Source organism: Mauremys reevesii, linkage group 4, assembly GCF_016161935.1.
Source record: "Mauremys reevesii isolate NIE-2019 linkage group 4, ASM1616193v1, whole genome shotgun sequence".
NCBI lineage: Eukaryota > Metazoa > Chordata > Testudines > Geoemydidae > Mauremys > Mauremys reevesii.
In genome coordinates, this window is record NC_052626.1 from 55,347,979 (window position 1) to 55,370,646 (window position 22,668).

Here is a 22,668-nt window from a genome sequence, read left to right on the forward strand (position 1 = left end):
CCCAGAACAAGTATGAACCTTCCCTACAGAGTGACTATGTTCCATTCCAGGTCAATAGAGGCTCAGAAGGACTCTCCATGTAATGGTTGCTCCCAGGTATTCTGGACTGGGGTATGATCAAGTAACCTAATTTGAGAGTAGGTAGCCTGTGCTCTTAATAACTCCCCTGCTGGCACCCAGGCAGCATGGAAGAGGAAGTTGTCTGATTTGAATGCAAAGGGGACAAAAGCTGGACCAAGGGGGAGGAAAATTGGCATAAGAAGTCTGGAGAGACTGGGACTGAGGGAGTTGGGAGAGAAACTGTAACTGGGAGTTGGAGTGGGTGGAGACTGGGAATGGCTGGGGAAAAAGGCTGCATGCCAAAGCAGACTGAAACAGGGAGCCAGTGGCAGGAAGATTTGGTGAGGTAAAAAGGGGGGCTTGGACTGGGATCCACTTGCCAAATCCAGGTTTTTTGCCGCCCCAACAAAAAAAAAGCTGGAGTGCTGCCGCCGAAGCAAAAACAAAACAAAACAAAACAAAAGTGCTGCCCCTTTAAAAGTGCCGCCCCCCACAAGGCCAGGGTTCCGCTCCTTGAAAAGAGCCGCCCCACGCACATGCTTGGAATGCTGGTACCTAGAGCCGGCCCTGGCTGGAGGGGAACACTGAGGTTGGATGAGGAGATAGAGTGCAGGTGGAGAAACAGGGACTGGCTGGGTAAGGAGACTGGGGACAAAGAGTTAAGGTGAGAGGGGGAAACTAGGACTGTTTGGTTCAAGTGACTGGGACTGGGTCAAAGAGCCAAGGGTGGGGAAGGAAGAGACAGGACTGGGACAGGGACAGATTGGAAGGGACAGGGCAGAAGGAATCAAGATAGGGGAAGAGGAAATGGGCAGAAATCTGTGCCCACTGAAGTATACTGCCCTCCAGAGGCTGGAATGAAACCCACAATTCCTGAGTGTCACCAGTCCTCCACTGGCAAAGCATATCTTATCTCCCTCTAGTGCTGGGCTGTATAGAGGATTACAATCAGCTATTTCCATCAGTTGCTCTGTTAACTCAAGTGGCAGAGGTCTGTGTAGTGGGTCTAAAGTTTTCAACCCTTAGGGTGTCAATGTGATGTCACATGAAAGACTTTCAGTTTTTTGGGGTTTTTTTAGTTTGTGGTTTTAAAAAACCTAGTATATTACACACAAAAAACTGTTAAATAACACTATTAAGTTGGAAAAGTCAAGCACACAAATGTTAGGATATGCCAGAAGTAAAGTTGTTGGTGGAAGAAGAATTGGACTAGCCACTATTAAATTATAAAAACTCTAAGATATAGATAGCTAAAAACATATTGATAAAAATGAAAAATCAGTGTATATGAGGCAATTGTCATACCCATACTGCTGTATGGGTCAGAATGCTGGAGTATAAGCCAACAAACAAAAGATATTGACTGCAGAAAATAATTGGCTGATGGAAATACTGAGAGTTTCAAGATAAAATAAAAATGAAATAAAATATGAAAAAAAAATGAAATAGCAAGAAAACATCAAGGGCAAGAAGTAATGCTGTTACAGAAGATCCAAGAAAGATGACTGTGAGGTTTGGACATCTGTCAAGAATGGACCTGGAAAGGACACGGCGATATGTACTAGAGTGCAAGGAACTATAAAGAGAGGAAGAGGGAGGATAGACACTGTGAAGAATGACAAAGAACAAAAAGGGTGAAAGATGAACAAAGCCATGAAGCTGGTACAAGACAGAAAGTGGTGGAAAGACTTCATTAGACCCTGTTGTCACTGCTGAGCAGATAGATGGGAAACAAAGGAAAGAAAAGTAGTGTAAATAAACAAAACCTACTTACTTTCATATATGTACTCTCACCCTTATGGGCACAGCAGAGTGGGAAGCCAAGCTCCCTGATTATGATTGGCCCCAGCATAGAATACAGCAGCCTGCAAGTCTAATTTATGTGAAATGACTGCACACCCCCCCCATACCATTTGTCAACTAGTCACAGCTGTAACACAATGGGCTCTGCCACAGTCCCTCCTGTCCCTAACATGCCTGTATATCAGAAATATTACTGTGCAAACAGTCCATCTAAAGAATTCAAGGTGGGTAGGTAAGAAGACATAGTACCAGGTGATGTCAAGTTGGTGCCTGCCAGGGACATCTCTACACTGGAGGAATCTCACACTGGGGAAGGCTGTCCAGTTTGGGCCCTTTCTGTCACCATAATGAAAAAAGGAGACAGAGCAGGCCTAAGAATCTGGTTCCGGTAGTTAAAAACATTTCTATAAAAGAATATCATTGAAAATATTAAAATATATTTTCAGCACAAGAAAAGTTGTTTAATATGAGTAATGGTTAGGATAGGAGATGATTAATTAAAATAAATTACCTTTTTTTTTAGCCCCTGAATTCTGTACAATAGCTTGTAGTAAAAGCAAACCACATCGACTGGTAACGTATGGAAGTAATTAAGAGTATTTTTTTCCTCCAGCAGGTCTTAAGGCTAAATTTTTGTTTAAATAAAGATATCAAATAATAAAGGCAACAATGCTAACAAGAAATTGATCAAATTGTAGTTATATCTGTCCTAGAAAATGAATATGAGTGGGAATGTCAGAAATCAGTACAGTGCTAAGGTCCAGTCCCCATAGCCTTGAATGTGGGTTTTGCCTGGTCAATGATTACAGGGTCAGTCTTCTAATGTAATCCGGGAGTTAAACTATTTTTATCTTCACAATTATAAAATAATGTTATTGTGCAAACTATTCATCAAAAGATTTCATGTATCAGGATATGGCGATGTTCAGTGGAAAACTAGTTAGGATTTAATGTTCAGATCTAACTGAGATCTTTTATCTAAAGTCCATAATAAAAAGATAACCACCTACTACTACTGTGTATCACAGACTCTTGCAGATTGATATTAGCCAGGAAGATAATGGTAACACTTTATCATAAGAAAGAAGTCATAAATGCTTTCTTAATATTTATTAAGTGATTACAAGATGTAGCTATGCACATTCATAACTCTTTATAAAACATGTTATAAAATGCATTACCAAAACGTTTGTCATAAAGGATGCCATAAAAATGCTTTTTTAAAGAATGTTTTAACAAAGAAGTTAAATAATGGCCCAATTCTGCAAGCACTTTAGCCTCAAGTAACTTTATGCACATGAACAGTCCCATTGAAGTCAATAAGCAAAGTTACTCATGTGCATAAGTGTTTGCGGGAAAAGAGCCAATGAATGCACTAATGTAAGCATTCTGTAAAGTGTCATTTAGTTTTTTTTAAATAATAATTTGGTTAAAATAGTCTGGGAATTATTGTGTATCTGTATAACTCTGGTTTTCTTTTTTTTAAAGAGAAATATAATATCAATAGAATCTTAATATAAAGTAAGATAATAAAAAAACTCCGAAACTATTTGGCCCGCAGTCTTAGCCTCCTAATTTACCTTTATGGATAATAAACTGTAACAGAAGGTATAGTTATTATCATGAAATAATAATGATGATGTGGCATCAAGGCATAACCTTTAACTTCTAATCCGAGCTCGAGATCACCACACTACCTGGAATTGCCTTGCTGCTCTTACAGAATTATTACTCTGGGGAAAATGTCTTTTCTAGTGGAAGAAGATGAACTTGGCAAACTGAAATGTGAAATGGTAATGTCAGCACTTTCATCAGAGTGGTGTGGTTCATGTTAATAATTGTGTTTACCAGCCAGTCTGAATTCTGCCCCAGTCCGAACAGTTTATGATTCGATTCACACAAGTTAATTCTGCGCTAATTTTAGGTCCAAGTATACTCTCTGCATTTTGTGAAAGGGGGCTGTAGTAGAGTGGACTATATTTTATTTAACAGCCATTCAGATTCTAACATCAGTGATATACAAAAGAACCCAGGACATTAATAACCTGGAATTACCAAAAATAACAATGCTAACAACCTAATCATTAATGAGAATTACCAGTCTTGTTACTATAGAAACAGAACTGAAGCAAATAGAAATTATGTGTAATTTCTCATTCCCAAAAGTGACACATATTATATCATTACCATAGTAATGATATTATTACCCAAAATGTATTAAACTAAAAAGCTCCTTACCCTGAGAAGACACCTCCATACCTGAGAGAGCTACAATGCACATTCTGCTGTTGATCTAATGTGAAGCTCTGAAAATAAAGAAAAAGACTGAAAGTTAAAACCCAATTGACAAATGTAAAAGGTAGCGGTGATAGAGAGGCAATCTCAGATAATTTGCTGATTGTTCGCTGATCTCATGGCAACACCAAAAATCAGGCTTCAGTTGTAGGGCATAATGGGGGGAAGTCAAGGTTAAAAGTCTGTTTGCATCACTCTGTCCCTTTCTTATGTGATCAGTTGTAATTGCTGATGCAGAAAGAGGAGTATAGGGCACACTGAGCAGGAGCAGCAGAGAATTAGCAGGAAACGCAGTCTGGAGCATTTTTACCTCTATTTAGTAGACTGGGGGAAGGGGGGTATTTTAACATTTCCTTTAGTTTATATTTAAAAGCCAGAATTGAGCATTTTCCTGGGACTGAAAGAGGGAAAGTGTGATGCTTTGGGGTAAATGTACAGGAAATGTTTTAGGTGAGGATGAATCCAGTTACACAAAATTTAAAAAATGGAGAAAACGAACCACTGGGTACTCAGCAAAAACAAACCACTGGGTACTGTACCAGCTACAGCTGGTTACACTGTCCTTTTCCTGCATATATCCCACACTAGCCATTAGGGGCTCGGTCCAGCATAGTGCTGAGCTCTCTGGCCTAATACGGTGAATCATTTAACACATTTGATGTTAAATATGTGAAAAGTCCCATCATTCGCATGCTTAACGTTAAATATGTATTTAACTGTTTTGCCGGATTGGGCCAGAGTTCTCAGCACATTGCATGATCAGGCTCTAGGTGATAAGGGGCCCTATATCAACCATCCTCTCTCTAATCCCTTTTTTTAATATGCTGTTCCCAGGACTTGGTGGAGCAAAACTCTATGCATAAGAAGCAGCAATGGTAGTACATCAGCTGAGGAAGGGTGGGGGAATATTGATAAGGCCTCTCACACTTAGAATGGGAATAAAGAAAATTCATCTGTTTGTAATCATCACATCATCTATCAGCCGTGTGCAATCCCAGACAATGGGTTTGCTGTTATTCTTTTACTAATTTTTGTTAAAGTTCATTCATAGCTTCAGTCAATGTTACAGTTCTGTTGTGATAGAAATGAAATAGAAAATTAAAATGTTGGCTTGTGGAAGTTTCCAAGCTGGCATCTCACAACATCTGACATACCTACTGCCAGCATTACTTGTCTCTGCCAGAGGGTTATTTACAATTAGACTTATGTTTTCATAAATTGTCATTCTCCTCGTTACCATTGCATTCACCTCTTTTTAAAAAAAAATGTTGTAGAAAATCTGTAATGCTAATTAGGTGAATACATGATTTTACCTCCCCAGGTACCTCAAAACATGATGGTTACTTTTGTTCCTGACTAATTTCAGTTTGAAGTTGCTAATATTATCAATTTACACTGGTCATTCTGGTGACTTTATGACCTCATCTTTCATCAGAGAGTGCTGAAGAGGCCTTTGCCCTGAAATTGGTTGCTTGAGAGCAAGGGGCATGTATGTCTGATACAAAATGGTGAAAATTGCCCATGCTGTGAATGGAAGTAAGTTTGTAGGAGGCAATAATAATGGATTAAATGGAGCATCAATATAATTAATGAGCTCCAAAAGATACCATTAACTGTGCCTAAATGAGTTTATAGGGCCATTGTTTCCTTTCATGTGGCAGAAATGATATAAGAAAGGGCACAATTCTATGTCTCTCTTTTTTTCCACAGAAGGTCTGCCAAATTTGTATCCAGACAACCTTTGAAAACAGAATTTGCAAATAAAAAAGACATGCTTAGAGAGATTGTACAATATACCTACAAATGAAGAAGCTGATTGTGATGAGATAGAACAATTATACAAAGCATCCAGATGTTTTCTGCTACAAGAATTACAATTTCATCTCTTAAAATGCCAGGAGATTTAAATGCAACTTGAGCAACCACACACAGATCTTTCCTTATGCCGCTATTTGCACAAGGAAATACAGCCCTTACAGTTCTGTCTTATACTACAAATGTTCAGTTTCTAAATGCATAGTCTTCTACATTTGGCATGCAACATTACTCAGCTCCTAAGGTAATAAATTATGCTGTATCCAATAGATTTTAGATGATGATCTATAAACTTTACATATGTAGAGGAACTGCGGTTGCTTTCCTACAGTAGTAAGCTTAAAATTAATGCAAAACAGATTTTTTCTTCCAAAGCCAAGTTGATCTATCTTATGTTTCTGATATACTATTGACATTTCAAATCATTTCTCACCATTAGCTCTGACCCTGAAAAGCAATGGAGTAAAGTGAATGAGGAAAATGTTGATATTGCTCAGAGCACTGTAAGAGAGGAAACCAACAACCCGGGCCCCGAGCAAGCAATCAACATGTAGGACTCATTGTGCACCATCGAGTTGTGAAAGTAAGATGGGGAATGAAGTGTACATAGTCATGAACAGAATTTGGAAAAAGAGCTGTAATGACTGACACAGAACATTACTTTAATGAAAAGACTACAGCTCTGGAGGAAGTTGCATGAAGACATGTTCATGCTGTATTTTTCTGTCACTGCTCTTGGCCACAGAGCCAAGTAGATAATTAATGGAGCAGCAATATTTGCCTAATGGCATAAACACTTGGTCAGTCTCTTGAATAAAAAATTGAGTTTGATTGACTCAGATCCTCTCTTTTCATCTCCTAAAACCATAGTTGTGGACTATAATTGATTTACTCAACTGTCCAATTGGCACTACTGTATATTGAGAAGCACTTCAGTGGATAAGTGTCTCAGATAGACACAGTAGTTCACAGTGAATTACTGACAAAAGGCAGAGACTCTTGCTCAGGACTTTTAGGATAATGTTACATAATCTGAAATTTCCCTTTTTTTTAGTGAAAGAAATTTTAAGAAGGGCCAAAAATAGTACCTCAGATCTAAAACTCCTGACTGAAGAGATCACATTAGATAGCTTTCTGAGGCTATGGGGAAGCTAGAATCTATTGGTTAGTTAATCACCTTAGAACAGAAGAGAGGATAAGCAAATAGAGATCTCTGGTCGGCTGGAATGGACTCTGGCTATGTTCATGTTCTAAAGTATATTTTCTGCTTGCTGTGACTTTTCTTAAAATACTGTCATTATGTATGTATGTAAATAAGCTGATTTCTTGCCCTATATTTTAGATCAATAACTATCTTTTGAAGCTTTTAAAATGTCTTTTAAAGAAGAATTTAAACTAGCAACTCCTTCTTTCATCAGATGAACTCATTTAAGCATGAATAACATTGCCATTTAAATTAGTACCCTGCTGATGTCAAGACAATGTAGCAAATGAACCGGTATGACTCACCTGTATGAAATATGCAGTCAAAGCCATGTAAAGACTTGTTTCCAATTGATAAATCAGCCATCCACAACCTGATCCTTTACCTCAGAGAGGGCTCAGTTTATTTTTCTTCTACTGACAGAAGCATCTCTTCTTTACTTAGAGATTTAATGGAAAGTGTAGACACATTTCCTAGTTGGGGCAGAATGCACACTAGACTCAATGAAGCAAACAATAGTAGATCAGTGTGAAATGAGTAGGGCACAGACCCCTAAAATGAGGGAAAATAATATATATAGACCTATATATATATATATTATATATATTATTTCTATGTATCTATGTCAGTGATGCAAAGCTATCATGAAAATTTATCAGCACAAACACCAGATCTACTCACCAACCCTTTACTTTTCCATTAAAATTTTTTGCCTGAGAAGCAGGACTTATTCAAGTCCTGCACTTTCAAGACTTTCACGTCATTTCTACAATGACAAAACACTGAGGTTGCAAAGTCAAATATTCAGAAGTTAAGAAATGCCAGTTTTGCTGTTGCCTGTGGAATGTTAATTCTGCTCCCTTGTGTGTATGCATTATGGAAGCAGTTCTCAAACTGTGGGTCAGGACCCCAAAGTGGGCTGCAACCTCATTTTAATGGGGTTGCTGGGACTGGCCTTAGACTTGCTGGGGCCTGGGGTTGAAGCCAAAGCACGAGGCTGGGGCTGGGTCCGGGCAGGCCAAAGCCCTTGGGCTTCAGGCCTGGGTGGTGGGGCTCAGGTTACAGGCCTGCCTGGGGATGAAGACCTTAGGCCCACCTGCCCGACCAGCGCAGCAGGGCTTGGGTAGGCTCAGGCTTTGGTCTCCGCTCCTGGGGCTGTGTAGTAATTTTTGTTGTCACAAAGGAGTTGTGGTGCAATGAAGTTTGAGGACCCCTGAATTATGGTATGCATTAATTACAATATCATGTACTCATCTTTTCCACAAAACACCTGCCATCTTAATTTTGATTCTAAAACATTTGCAATGTTAACCAACTGCCTTTGCCATAATTGTAAAATGTCTGTAGCACTTGTAATGTCTTGGGGACATTTTGTTCAGTGTTTGTACAATGCTTAGCACTAGGGAGCCCTGGTCCATGACTAGAGCTTCTAGGTACTACCACAAAACAATTCAATTCAATTAATTAATCAGTTAATTAATTATTAAGTAGTTGTAATACTTAAATTAAATTTTAGTTTGTTTGTATTTACCTCTTTCATAAATCTTGTATTCTACTAGAACCAGATACTCTTGATGACATGGTTTCAAAGGGCTTGTCTACATGGGTATTTTAAACTGGATCAAACTGAATTAATGTGGTTTCAAAAAGGCTTGCATACACTTTACACAACCCATCGCTATGCACTAATTTAACATTTATTGGGAACTATGGAATCCTCTTGCAAAGTGGATGAGGTTTGCTTGGAATTGTATTGATTCAATCTTTTGTTTGTGGGCATGGAATTGCTGGGCGCCACATTTTGCATGCTTTCAACAGCTATCCCGCAGTGCTTTTCAGGTTAACCATTAATGATCTGCCCATTTATTTCTTTGCCCTCCTGGCTCTGGTGTAAAGTTTCCAAGATAACACTTCCTCCTTTTAAAAGGTGGCACACAGACAGATTTCACCTGTTTGATCCTGGATCTCAGTGTATCATGTTCTGGTAACAGAATGAGGACTGCAATCGAGAACATGTTTCAAATAGCTGCTTGGAACTGTGCTGAGACCCTGGATCTCATCTCCGTCTGGGGAGAAGCATTGATTCAGAACATTCCTGTGGCCAGTCACAGGAATAAGGATTTTTTTTGTGGACGTTGCAAAGCAGATGTCTGTCAGTGGTCAAAACTGAGATGCCAACCAGTGCCGGATAAAGAGCAAGCAGCTCAGGAGAAAGTATGTTGAAATGAAGGATACAAAGAGACAAATGAGTAGGGGACACCTGACCTGTCCATTGTTTGAAGAACTGGACAGGATCCTATGCAATTATAGTGTGACATGTCTCAGGCACTATTGGGAGCCTGTGGCCTGCGCTGTCCCTGCCACTGAGGAAAACTGGCTCGACCCATTGGGGAATGAGCAGGAGGATGTCAGACTGGAGATGTCCCCTGACAGCCAGCATCTTTTTGGGACTCAGAACCCTGATGATGGCCAGTTGGATAGTCATTCCCAGTCCTGGCCTGGTACAATGGACCCTGATACCTGCCCCGCGTTGGTTGAGCCTGAGTCTGAGCCAAAATCCCAGGCTGGGACGAAAGAGTCAGATCCCCTGGAGAGAACTTTGGCATATAAATACCTATATTTACAATTTATTATTTATTTTTATTGGTTGATGTGAGCTAGGAGCACTTGCCTCCTTCCCACTTTTCCCCTTTTGCTGCTTCAAAATGGCAACCGCCAGCCTGCTGTAGTTGTGATCTGTATCTCACCCCTCCTGCTCCTCCTCCCAGGGCCAATTTGTATACCAAAAGCATTCAACAGTTTATTGGGACAGTTTATACAGGAAAAAAAATTGGTTAGTTTTCATTGTTTATATGAGGTATGAGGGCACATTGCATGCCTGCTCAAGACACAAAGAGTACTGTTCCCCACTGAGGTACAAATGCCTTGAACTTTCTCCATATCAGCAGGGGAGATTAAGACTAAAACTAAACTCAGTTTTGTTTACCATATTATAGGTAATAACTACATGCCTATACCCCCCAGTAAAGCTTGCAAGCCTCTTCCACTCCTGCAGCAATTCTTGGGGCGACACCCTGGTGACTAACATCACAACGTATCTCACTGGTCTTCCCTTTGCCTTTCTGAATCTTTACCACCTCAGTATAACACGCTGCACTGCCCCTGAAAGTTTTGAGCTTCAGCACTTAACCCCAGCACCCATGCGGACAAAATGAATAAAAGGTAAGGCATTTATTCACCTTTTAACTTTCTGCACTCTCTCCGAATTATTGCATTTGAAATGTTTTTGCTGTTGAACTTTGAGTTTTGTTTGCACTTTTGCAATAATTAAAGGTTTGTGTACAGTTGGTTACATAAGAAGATTGGTTAGTTAAATGTATTTCCAAATACAAAGATATTATTTTTCCATTGGTTTCATTAAAACTTTATTATTGGTTTTTTATTGTACTGTCATAATAAAACTGTGTACAATACATCCATTATGAACCATCATTGCATTTAACACAGAAAATCCTTTAAATAAAGGTGAAAAAATTCATAGGGTTTTACAAAAGCACATAGGGAACATTTCATCTTTATTTAAAGGATTTCCTGTGTTAACTGCAATGATGACTGCTAATGGATATACTATGAACAGTTTTCATTATGAAAGAACAATAAAAAACCAATAATAAAGTTTTAATGAAACCAATGGAAAAATAATATCCTTGATTTAGAAATACATTTAACTAACCAATTTACAAAATAAACAACTATGCACAAACCATTAATGAATGGAATAGGGCAAACAAAACTCAAAGTGCAACAGTAAGAACATTTCAAATACAACCATTTTTGGGAGGAGTATAAAGTTACAGGCAAGTATATGGCTTGCCTCTGGCTCTTCTTGTCCCCTTGGATTCTTGAGTTGAGTGCTGCAGCATCTCTTGCAGGGATATTGCTGGGCTCAAAAGAGCTGGACTCCCAGATGCAAGTATTCTTGGTCAGGGGCGGCTCTAGGAATTTTGCCTGTGGACGGTCCGCTGGTCCCGAGGCTTCGGCGGACCAGCGGACCCTCCGCAGGCAAGCTGCCGAGGGCAGCCTGTCTGCCACCCTCGCGGCACCGGCAGAGCATGCTCCCCGTTTGGCGTGCTGGGGCCTGGAGCCGCCCCTGTTCTTGGTGTCCAGAGGTTGAACCTGAGTGGTAAATGGGAGCCACTGGGAGCTGTGGGGATGTGGTGGCTAGGGTTTGCTGCTTGTCTCAACAGCCAGCATTGGTCAGGGGCTGAAGGACACAACTGGGTCTCAAATTATGAGACTGCAGGGCCTGCTGGCTGGCGTAGCAGGAGCATGTTTTGCAGGAGCACTTTCTTCTTTAGGATAGCATCTATGAGGTACCTCTGCATCTCTCTTTTTCCATACTTTCCTTCACCATGGTGATGCTGTCCTTGGCCACGGCCACTCTTTCCCTGGCCACTATGACACTGTCTTTGGCCACTGCCACAATCTTCTTAGACAGTTGCATTTTTTTTCCTACTGGGTCCTCATGTTCAGGCTCCACCTCTCAGCCAGCTGCTTTTTCCATGAGTACTGCAAATAAGTCATTGTGAGTCTTTCTTTTTTCTGCCCTCAGATTCAGCCCATCAGCAGTAGATAGAGGTCGTGTCCTTGACTGTCTGGTTGTTTCAGATGGTGTGGCTCTGGGAGTAGGGAGAAAAACTGTTGTTCATATCCCAGACATGTGTGGCTTTATCTCAATGAGACACTTCTGATTCTTTGGTGGAACCACAGAGATGGTAAGTGCATGTATGGAGGGCACTTGTATTTGGATTTCAGTCAACTGTATCAGATGTCATGCTGTTAGAGGTGGAGCGGGATGGCTGGAGCTATGTTTCAGGTTTGTTTCTGCAGTTTAGTTTGTGTGCCGGAGGCAATTTTGTGTCATTAGAGGTGTAATAGGGGGTTATGGGAGGTTTGAAGGGGAAGCTGGATAGTAATTTCTTCTGTACCTGCTGTGGGCTGTCCTCACACTTGATGTTACACTGAGGTGGTTGACTAGGAAGCGGAGTATGATCTTTTTCAAAAAGGCAAAGGGCAGACGAGCAAGATATGCTGTGGAGTTATTGGCTGGGATGGTCCCCCCAGAAATGCTGCAGGAGTGGAAGAGACTTGCAAGCTATACCGGGGCATGGGCGTGTGGTTGTTCACTGAACAAAACAAAATCGAGCAATTTCTGAGTCTTAAGTTCTGCTATACCTCCCCCGCAGACATGGAGAAAATGCAGAGGAAAATAGATAGGGTCCTGCAATTATTGCCGACTAGCATGAGTCTGACAGGGCAGGGAGCAGTAATGTTTGTGCCTTGACGGGCATGCACTGTGCACTCGTACCTCATACAAAGTACAAAAATCAATCAAATTTATTTTTCTGTAAGCACTGCCTCAATAAACTGTTGAATTTTGCAAAAATAAATGCTTTTGGTATTCAAATCTACCACCAGACAGGGAGTTGAGAGTGGGCAGGGTGCAAACTGACTGTGCCATCCTGGCACAAGCCATTTTGAAACAGCAAAGTGGGTGGAAGGGAAGCCAAGGCTACTAGCTCATGTCTGCCACTAATAACAATAAAAAATACATTGTAAAGATAGGTACTTATACGCAAAGTTGCCTTCAGGCTTCTGCCTCCTTTAGTCCCAGCCTGGGTTTCTGGCTTGGATTCAGGCTCTATCAATGCAGGGCAGGAATCAGGGTCCCTTGTAGCCGGGCTGGACAGGGGATGGCTATCCAGTTGGCCATCATCAGGATTCTGGCTGTCAGGGGACAGCATCTGCCTGGCATCCTCCTCCTTCTCCTCAGATGGCAATGAAATTCAGGGTCTCAGCATCTCTCCAAATGGCTGCATGAGGCATGTTGTGGGGCTTCTGGACTGTAATTACATTTGTGTCACCAGAATATCATACACTGAGATCCAGGAGCAAATGGGCAAAATCTGGCTATGTGCCAGCTTTTAAAAAAGGGAAGGGCTGTCCTAGAAATTTTACACCAAGGCAGGGAGAGCACAGAAGTAAATGGACCCTTCAGTACTGATCAGTCTGCAAAGCCCAGTGGGATAGCCATTGGAAGTATGCAAAAAGTGGTGCACAGCAATGGTGTACACACCAACAAATGACTGAATGAATACAATTTGAAGCAACCTTGTCCACTTTTCAAGAGGACTCCAGAGTACCTGATAAATGCAGAGTTTGTATGCAGTGATGGGTTTGTGTCATGAATGCAAGTGTTTCAAACTGAGCAACTTGATTTGATCCCTTTTAAAACTCCTTTGTAGACAAGCTCTCTAATGTCCTTGATATTATGAACCAGTAGTAGTTGCACCAGTTCAGGTTAAATTAGTTTTCCATTGTAGTAACCTAGTAATATCTGTTTCTTAACATAAGTGTATTAATGCATATTACAAGAGGAGAAAGTTAAGGTTTGATGGGGAGATATTATTTGCATGGGGTGATAGTAAATGAAGAAGGAATATATAATATAAATGAAGTGGATGCATTCCTGAACTGTACATTTCCAGATTTATTTCTTGAGTGTTTTGTTGGAATAGTCTTTTAGGTAAAATAGCAAAGAATCCTGTGGCACCTTATAGACTAACAGACATTTTGGAGCATGAGCTTTCGTGGGTGAATGCCCACTTCGTCGGATGCAAGACAATTAGGTAAAATAATTATTCTATGCAAATATAATTATATATCCCCCATTATTGATTGAGTGAGTCAGAACACTATGTTTTCTTTACCTTTCCTTGTAACAATAGTATTAAAGTAAATAGTAGTAATGGTTTGTTCAGGTTGATAGTCAGCACTGACGTGTTCTTCAGACTATTTAGTTTTATAAAAGAGATTGAAACTATCCAAATGCAAAGGAAGCCAACCGCTACCAGACAAGTAGCCAGATTAAAATATTTTTAATTAGATTTTGGGAAGACAAATAGGCTTGGAGAGAGAGAAAATTAAACAAATCTCATACCTCATTAGGACTCAAAAAAAAATTCAAAATAATGTATTTGAAAAATACTCAATCATACTTGCAATGTAGTCAAAACAATACGTCATGTAGAGTGGTCGCTATTAAAAAAATCAACATTTGACAGAAGAGACCGTCAAGCTGCTACAGTTACCTCCTAGCTTCAGCATATCACATTCCTCTGTGTGGTAACTTAGCAAGTGCTGACCTGTAAATGACTTTTTACCGCCAAAGAGCATGTGTATATAGCCAGTGTCCTAAAAATGAAACTCTCTTAAATTGTTTCAATGGATATATCAGCAACTGTAAGTCCTACATATATAGGATTGTTTGGAGAATGTGGAGAGTGGGAGCACTACCCGCAATAGTGGTTGTATTCTCATTATATGAAGTTTTTCAAGTCTTTGTTGCAGAACAGTGGCTTATGGAGGGAGCTGATGTTGTGAGCATTTGGTAAAAAGTAGAATACATAACAAATGTGACCTGTTGCAATGGTAAGGTTTGAACTGGTGAACTATTACTCAGCTGTGACAATATGAGGACATATCCATAAGTTTTCTGTATAATTCTCCTAGTTCACCAGACTCATGAAATTGGAATGAGTTTTGTATGCTATGGTCTTCCCATCAAACAGCCACTGCCTCCTCCCAACTTGTGTGTGACAAAACCTAAGGAAACACCAGTGTCACACGTGGTAAAACATTCCACACTGACTCAAATTAAAAATCTAAGCCTTTTATTCTTTTTCTGACAAGAAAAGCAAAGCATCATAAAAGGTTATTTTCATTTTAATCTACCCACAAACTTTTTTTTCCTGTTGACTGCTGTTAGAAATAACAATGCCAGATATCAAAGAAGGGAAAACATGCTAGCCTTGCTTTCAAAAGAGACATATTATGGGTTTAGGATTCTTATTTTCTTTTCCCAGCTGTTTTTTATTTTAAGTGCTATAATGGGGATAAATTTAATAGTCTCTCTTTCCCCTTCCCAGTCAGACACTCAGACTTATTCAGTACAAAGAGTGATCTAGAAAGAGAACAAATAGGAAGTTAAGGAAAATAATAAATGAAGAAAGTGAATGAATTAAAGGGTCAGTGTTCCTGAGTAGGGCAAGCAGTGATAGGTGTTGTATAATGAATCTTATGTAAATGAATTCTAGATGAGACAAAGTTTAGTTATGGTAGCACTATTAGATCTCCAGGATCTTCGTTGTACACTGGGGACAGGGACCCAGGCACAGCTTAGATTCTTTAGATATCCCAAGTTGGCAGCATTCTCCTCAGTGCCCATACGCCCCATTCTGTAAAGCAGTGCAGTCTCTCCCTTTCATACTAAACCCTGTTTATCTAAATATTTCAGATGTCCCTGGAAACATGATAGACAGTGTGGTGTTTTAGTAGGTATTAGATAATCAAGCCCAGAATAGAGCTGAATCAGAAAATCCAATATGCCTGATTTATGCAATTGCATTCTCCAATGTACAACTCCCTTCAAAGTTCAGGAAAACTATCTAAATGTCTTTTTTACTTTTGTGTTAGGGACTAAGGATACGTAGCTCTCTCATCAAAGAGGTTTGTGATGTTCAAATGAAATTAAATTTGTGCTTAAAATGCCTAGACAGTATACAAGAGTTTCAAAAACAACCCCCAAAGTCCTCTTTTCTTTCTTCTTTATTGTGTGCTAAGGACAAGTGACTGCTATCAATGGAGCTTATTAAAATCCTGTAATATAATGAAAATGAAATGCATTGTGACTTAGTTTTCATAATAATGACAACAAATACACTGCATTTCTTTCTTTGTTTTCTGTGTGTCAAGGATATAAACTGCTTTCTGGCATCGCAAACTGTGAATAATGTATGAAATAAAAAATCTGTGCAAAATAGAATAGAGAGAATCTCGACACTGTGCCTAGCATAGCATGGGCCTAATGTAGAGCCTATTGAAATCAATGCAGATTTCCATGGAATTCTGCTGGCTTTGGACAGGTCCCATAGGCACACATATTGGCCTACCAAACCCTCAGTAACAGAAGTAGACATCTCAGTGTTCACTCGTCTTTATCTTTCCATATCTCTTCAAGAGCTAAAACCAGACTGGCTTTCTCATCGGTACAACATTCCCCATTTGGCCAGGCTGTTTGTGGAAGGCTCAGATTTCTGTATATACAGGTATAGTACTTATACAGAAACTAGTGTCAGAGACTGCCTTTATCAGGAAACCTTCTACACTAGGAGGACATCATCTCTTGGTTTTACCAAATATATTATCATTTAGCTCCACATTTATTAGACTTCCTGTGTTATGAGCCCAGATGTGTTGGACACTTCAGTGGTCACTTTACAAATTTTGACATTTAAAAACTACTTCTTGTGAAAGGTGCCAGATTGTCAGCCATGGAGAGGAAAGTTCCCCATCTACAAAATGAAAGTTTCTCCATGCTACTTTGTCAATATACAGTGCCTGAACACTGTAGTGTACCACTTAAAGTGGGAGTATATTTCCAGTCAATATCCATTTGTTGCTTGGCTGAGATCTCTAATAAAGATGTGATTTTTGATGGTGTTGGAATTTGTGATCTGGATGCTTGTTCACTAAGCACTGGACTGAGAACACCAACACATTTCACATAGGGCTTAGAAAGCGGGTAATGACTTTCTGACTTGGAGAATTAGATGTGAAAGTTTCACATATCCCATCAGTCCCCTCAGCCACCCTGCCCCCAGTTTTCTGATTTAATAAATGCTAGGATTATGTTCAGTAAGAATCAATACATTTCAATGGGCATGTAATTTTATTGTTATTTGTTATTTGCTATTAATAATAGTCTGTATTACAGTAGTACCTACAGGTCTGATCCAAGACTGGTGGCTCCATTGGGTTGAGTGCTGTTTATAAACAGAGTGGGGAACAATCCCTGTGCTAGAACTCACAATCGAAATAGACAAGCCAGACAAAGGAAATACAGTTTCCCCCATTTTACAGATGAGGGAATGAGGCACAGAGAGTTTAAATAACTTGCTTTAGGTAACACAGAAAGTCTGTGACAGAGCCAGTATTAAACCCAGAACTCCTGACTCCTAGTCCCTTAATAACAGACTATCCTTCCTCTTTTCTATAGGAAACAGCATTCACAAAAGTGGGCAACTGTTCCACAGAAGGGACTCAGAGACGTGGGCTTCTTCCGGCAGGCAGGGAAGAGTGTAGGTGGTCTTGGGGCAGAGAGTGAAAGGATTCAAGCTTATTGCTCAGAGATATAATATATATGCACACACACTTCCTCATCATTTCTCTGTTTTTTCCCCCATTGTTCTGTATTGCTTACATGTCATGCAGCATTTTGACATTTCAGGCCTACCCCTGCTTCCAATTAAATCAATAGGAATTTAGCCTCCACTCAACCAACTGGGCTACAGACATATACAATGGACCTAGAAAGCAACACACATGCATAGGACTCCTGTCCATAGCTGTGACAAAACTAATGAGTAAAACTTAACCAAAGCCAGAACTCCTGATAGATGAGAGGAAGTGAAACGAAGCAAAACAAATCTTCCCATTAGACTTTCACATGACCATTCTGCCTTGTGTGAAAATGTCTATCAGCCCCAAAAAAGTGATTGATTGAGCCCCTAGCAGTCCAGGAAATCTCACTTAAGAAACATAAAACCCCAAACATATACCTAGGGGAGGAGAAAGGAACAGCATAAAGGGTGCCAGAATGGCCCCCAGCTCAGCAGGTGATCCTTAAATTCCCAAGGAAAGGGGGGATAGCACAAATCATTTGGATTCCACAGTCCCCGTTGATAGCCAGTCAGTGGCTGTGGTGGTGGGACAACCTTCAAACAACTCTTCCAGCAATCCATGAGCTCCACATGGAGCTAGAAAATGATGAGAAAGAGGAGTGCCTTCTCTCTCTCTCACTCTCACACACACACGCCAGAATCTACCAATAGGGGTGTCTCATTCCCTCATAGCTGGCTTATTCCCTCATCCTTCTGAATGAGATGGGTGTTCTGCATGCAGTTAGCATCATGTTTAGTCATACAACAAATTAAAAGTATACAAAAGTATGTTGTCAGGCTTTCCATATTTACTATAAAGCACCAAGGGATGCTACTATCTAGTGATAATGTTTATAAAGCCACTCTTCATGGTCTACCTCTGTGTTATGACAGAAATAGTTGTATGCATCTCTAGCAGAAAACTAGAACTGACAATTAAAATACAAAGTGTAAATTTGTACAGTATCCTAAGGGAAATTTTAAATTTTGTATCCTCTTAAATATCTGAACATGATGGCTACATAAATTCACTCTACACTGGTAGAGAAGATACTATATAGTAGTTAATTGAAATGTTCATACTTTTTAAAAAAACTAATTTTTAATTTGGCTCCTGGCCATTCAGTTGCCCAGCAATGTATCTTTTCACAACACCGCTGGAAATGGGCTTGTTTTACATCAAAAATTACAAAAATGTTTTCGTAGGATTTTTTTCCAAGTTTCAAATTCTGAAAATGAAAATGCTGAGGTAGTCATTCAAATATAGGATCATTCACAGTTGGGAATTTTTTCAATTATTTTGTAAAACAAGGCCATTTTCAGAAATTTAAAAAAAAACTATGTTTTGTAGCACGACAAGAAGAAGCAGAGACATTCTGACAGGTGAATTCTTGAAACCTAAGATGATAAAACATTCCTAGTAACAACTTTATTCACAAAATCCTGGAAATTAGACTTTTTAGATCACCTAGTCCACCTAAATATGAGTGAACTATGCAAGGGAATCTGAGATTATAGGCACTAAATCTAGTCTGGTCTATGCCCCTTGTACCTTGAAGTCATTGGGTCAAATGAAGCCAGTTTTAGGAGATTGCAATATCCATGGAAGGCTTTGGAACAAACTCAGCAGTGATGTAAATGTTGAAGTAAATTAGGGCTCTAATGTAAATTGGTCAGATAACAGGTGTAAGTGGGAGTAGAAGCAAAGTAATGCAACTTGTGCTGATTTGGCATTCGATAGGCGCATAAAGAGGTAATGTACACTCTGAGATGCCAGAAGACGGAATGGAGCAGGAAAAGCAACTAACAGGAGGATGTAAGGTATAGCAAGATTCCTATTTTAATTTATGCTGGACCTTCCCCCAGGGCTCCTTAGATCATATTCAGTCTCAGTGAATTTGGAAACAAAAAACTAAATGGGACAATTATTTTAAAAATTAAAGGGAAAATCCAGATGCAGAGATGATGAACTGCATGCAAATACACAAACTGCACATGAGAATACCCATTGGCACTCAGACATGATTGGTTTATAAATATGGGTCTGCTCTTGTGAAAACTTGTTTAATAAATTTAGCTCAAGTATTTTAAAAGTTCCATATAATATCATAAAATTATGTCTTTTTAAAAGTATGGAGCACATATAGGATGTAAACTGGGGCCAGTCCACTGACTTCAATGGAAATGTACTCCCTTACACCATGGCTGAATTTGGCCCATTTAGAAACTTTAATAGTGGACCTTGGATTTAATGGACAGGCAAAGGCAGCAATTTAGGTTTTTTACAGAGCAAATATTCATTTCAGTGTTTAGGTTACCGGTAAATTCATAGCATTCAGACACATTGTGGATTAGTAGCTCCCCAATGCCTAATGTGATTCTTAAATCAAGCCTAATGGTGGAGAGTAGTTATTCCTAGTGTATTTTAGACCTCTACTGATTAATTTCATATCTGGGCTTAAAAATAGACTAGGTCAATTTTATACATACTCTATTGTATGGATACTAAATGAACATCTTAACAAATGCAGTTCTCTTTTCTATTTTAATTTAGTACTTTGTGATAGGCTTTTATAAATGAGATGTGGGCATTGGAAATAAAATGGAAACGCTATTCATATATACACTCTTTATCATGCTATTTTACATGTATGGTGAATATATTGTATTATGCAAGGAACTGTTATTCACTGTGTGAGTCTGAGATTATATGCGCTAAATCTAATTTGCAGCAGGCAGCTTTAAGTCATAACGAAAGAGGAACACTGTTAAAGTAATCGATAACACATCTATAACAGCATTTTTATTTTTTTTAAGTGGAAACTGTAAATTGTTTCTACTTAACAAGCAAATATATACCCCATCTTCTGGTCCCCAGGTCACAAAAGAGGGTTATCCTGTCACCACCACTGATTTTTGAAAAGTGTGACATGTATTTAGTTGTCAGTTCCTATCAGCAGCATTCACAAATCAACATTACATCAGCAGCAAAGCACACCATTTTATGCTCTTTTTGAAGATAATTAGAGTTCCCTTTTGTTGCAAATAAGATGTAAAACAGCTATAACTGCTAGTGAACATGATTAAAGTAACCTCTATAGAACCCCATTATTCTAGACAGATTCCTTCAGATGCATAATTTCCCCATTTTAAGAAAACATAATGCATGCATATAAAATTCAAATTGTCGAGACACCTCTAACAAAAATTAGTTCTCTATTAAGGCATTCTTAGTAGCTGGGTAACATGTAAAATTCTTTAAGTGTATTTTAAAATAATCATGAAATAATAGTACGTGTCATGAAGGTAAACATTTTACAATGAGAGGTTTGTTCAGACAAGAGCTGTATATTTAACTTTTACTCACAAAACTTCCATGATAAATGTATGAAGAATATAGAATATACCTCAGTCCTACACACACACACACACACACACACACATTTGTTCAGACAAGAGCTATATATGAAATCATATATATATATATATATATATATATATATATATATGGTTGTGGTATATTTTTCATACATGCATAGACAATTTTTTTTTACCATGTAAGTTATGGCTGAAATTTTCTAATTAGACCTCATCAAGTAATGTAAAAATTTTGTTCATGAAAAAAGTATTAATCAATTGATGGACAATATTCATGACTAATTTATTTGTCATAAATTGTCAGAGCATGTAGAGAGCTGGTTGAATAGTGGAAAGATTGCATGTGAATAATTTATTCAACAAGTGAGAGAAAAATTAATCAAATAAACTAGTGAATATTAGTTCATAATAATCCAATTTTTACCATTTTAGCAGGTACTATTTTTAAAAAAGCAAAATATATAGCTTTCAAATGAAATAATTGTGCTTCAGTATTGCATAGAAAAGGAACTTTTATAAATTTGTTTAAAAATGATATTTCCAAACCTTCCAAACCTTTAAGCAGAAGATAAATTCTATTTCTCATTCCTTATGAAAATGTGTTTGTGTGTGCTCAGATGTAGTGCAAATCTGTATTTTAGGGCCTGATCCTGAGACGTGCAGAGCATCTCCAATGAAGTGATAAGCACCCTATTTTGAAAGGGGTAAACGGCATTCAGTTCCTTGCAGGATGAAGTGTTCCGTAGTTCACAGAATCGGATCCTTGTTGATACTTTACCTGTGTATATTATAAGTAGCTGTTTATTTGAAAGAATTTAATAAATATTATTTTAGGCTATAATAAGCTTCAATCAATAAATTAGACAAAGATTGCCCATAGAGTGACCGTCATGTTTTCTGAATAGCTATAATTATACAATCAAATCCTTGGTTTGCTCTGTTGGGTACCTCAACATCTAAAGGAAATGTTATTAAAGAAGCTTACAAATGAATAATCATTCCCAACAACTCACAGCAGCACTCACAGCATGAAAGTGTAAGAAATGGGGAAAGTTTTCAAGTAGGGGACTGATTAGGATGAGGATGACTCTCTGTCAGGAGAATGCATTGTACAAGTGTCCTAAAGAGAAAAAAAATTCACCTGAAAAAAAACCTGGCATTATGAACATTACAGAACTGTAGATGGCAGGACACTGATCTTATTAAGAACTAATGCTAATTTGCACACTGTCTCCTGCTGAACTAGAAGCAAGTTTACCACTGGGTTTGTTAATTTACACAGGACACCATTATCTGTGGTTGGACTTAATGTATCAGAGTAGAGGTCATTAACTGCTGGGTTCATGATTATCCAGCATGAATTACAGACAGTATCACAAAAATACATTTGTTCTTAGGCTTCATTTTGACATATGTGATTTTTTTCCGTTGATATTTAATTTCTGTTTCAAAACCCTAGGCATTATACATTACACATGCACACACACACAAACTCAGTCTGTTTTGTGGTTTCTTCATTAACCTTTTGGAAAAGTAATGTAATTATAAATAAATATAAATAAAGAGCAATATTGTGATCTCTGCATTTAATAAAGGTAATATGTGATCTAATTAACATTATTTTTTTAAAAATCACAGTAGTATGCATAATTACTGTTTAAGCTTTCAATCAACCATTTTAGGCAAATCACTGACTTAAACTGCTCAGTATTGAGAAATTACATGGACTAGTCTCTGCTCTACATGTTGATGAATGGATTTATATAAGCTGTCCATCACACTTCTGAAACTTATGTCATACCCTAATCTGAACAAAATATTTTGTTGAAAAGT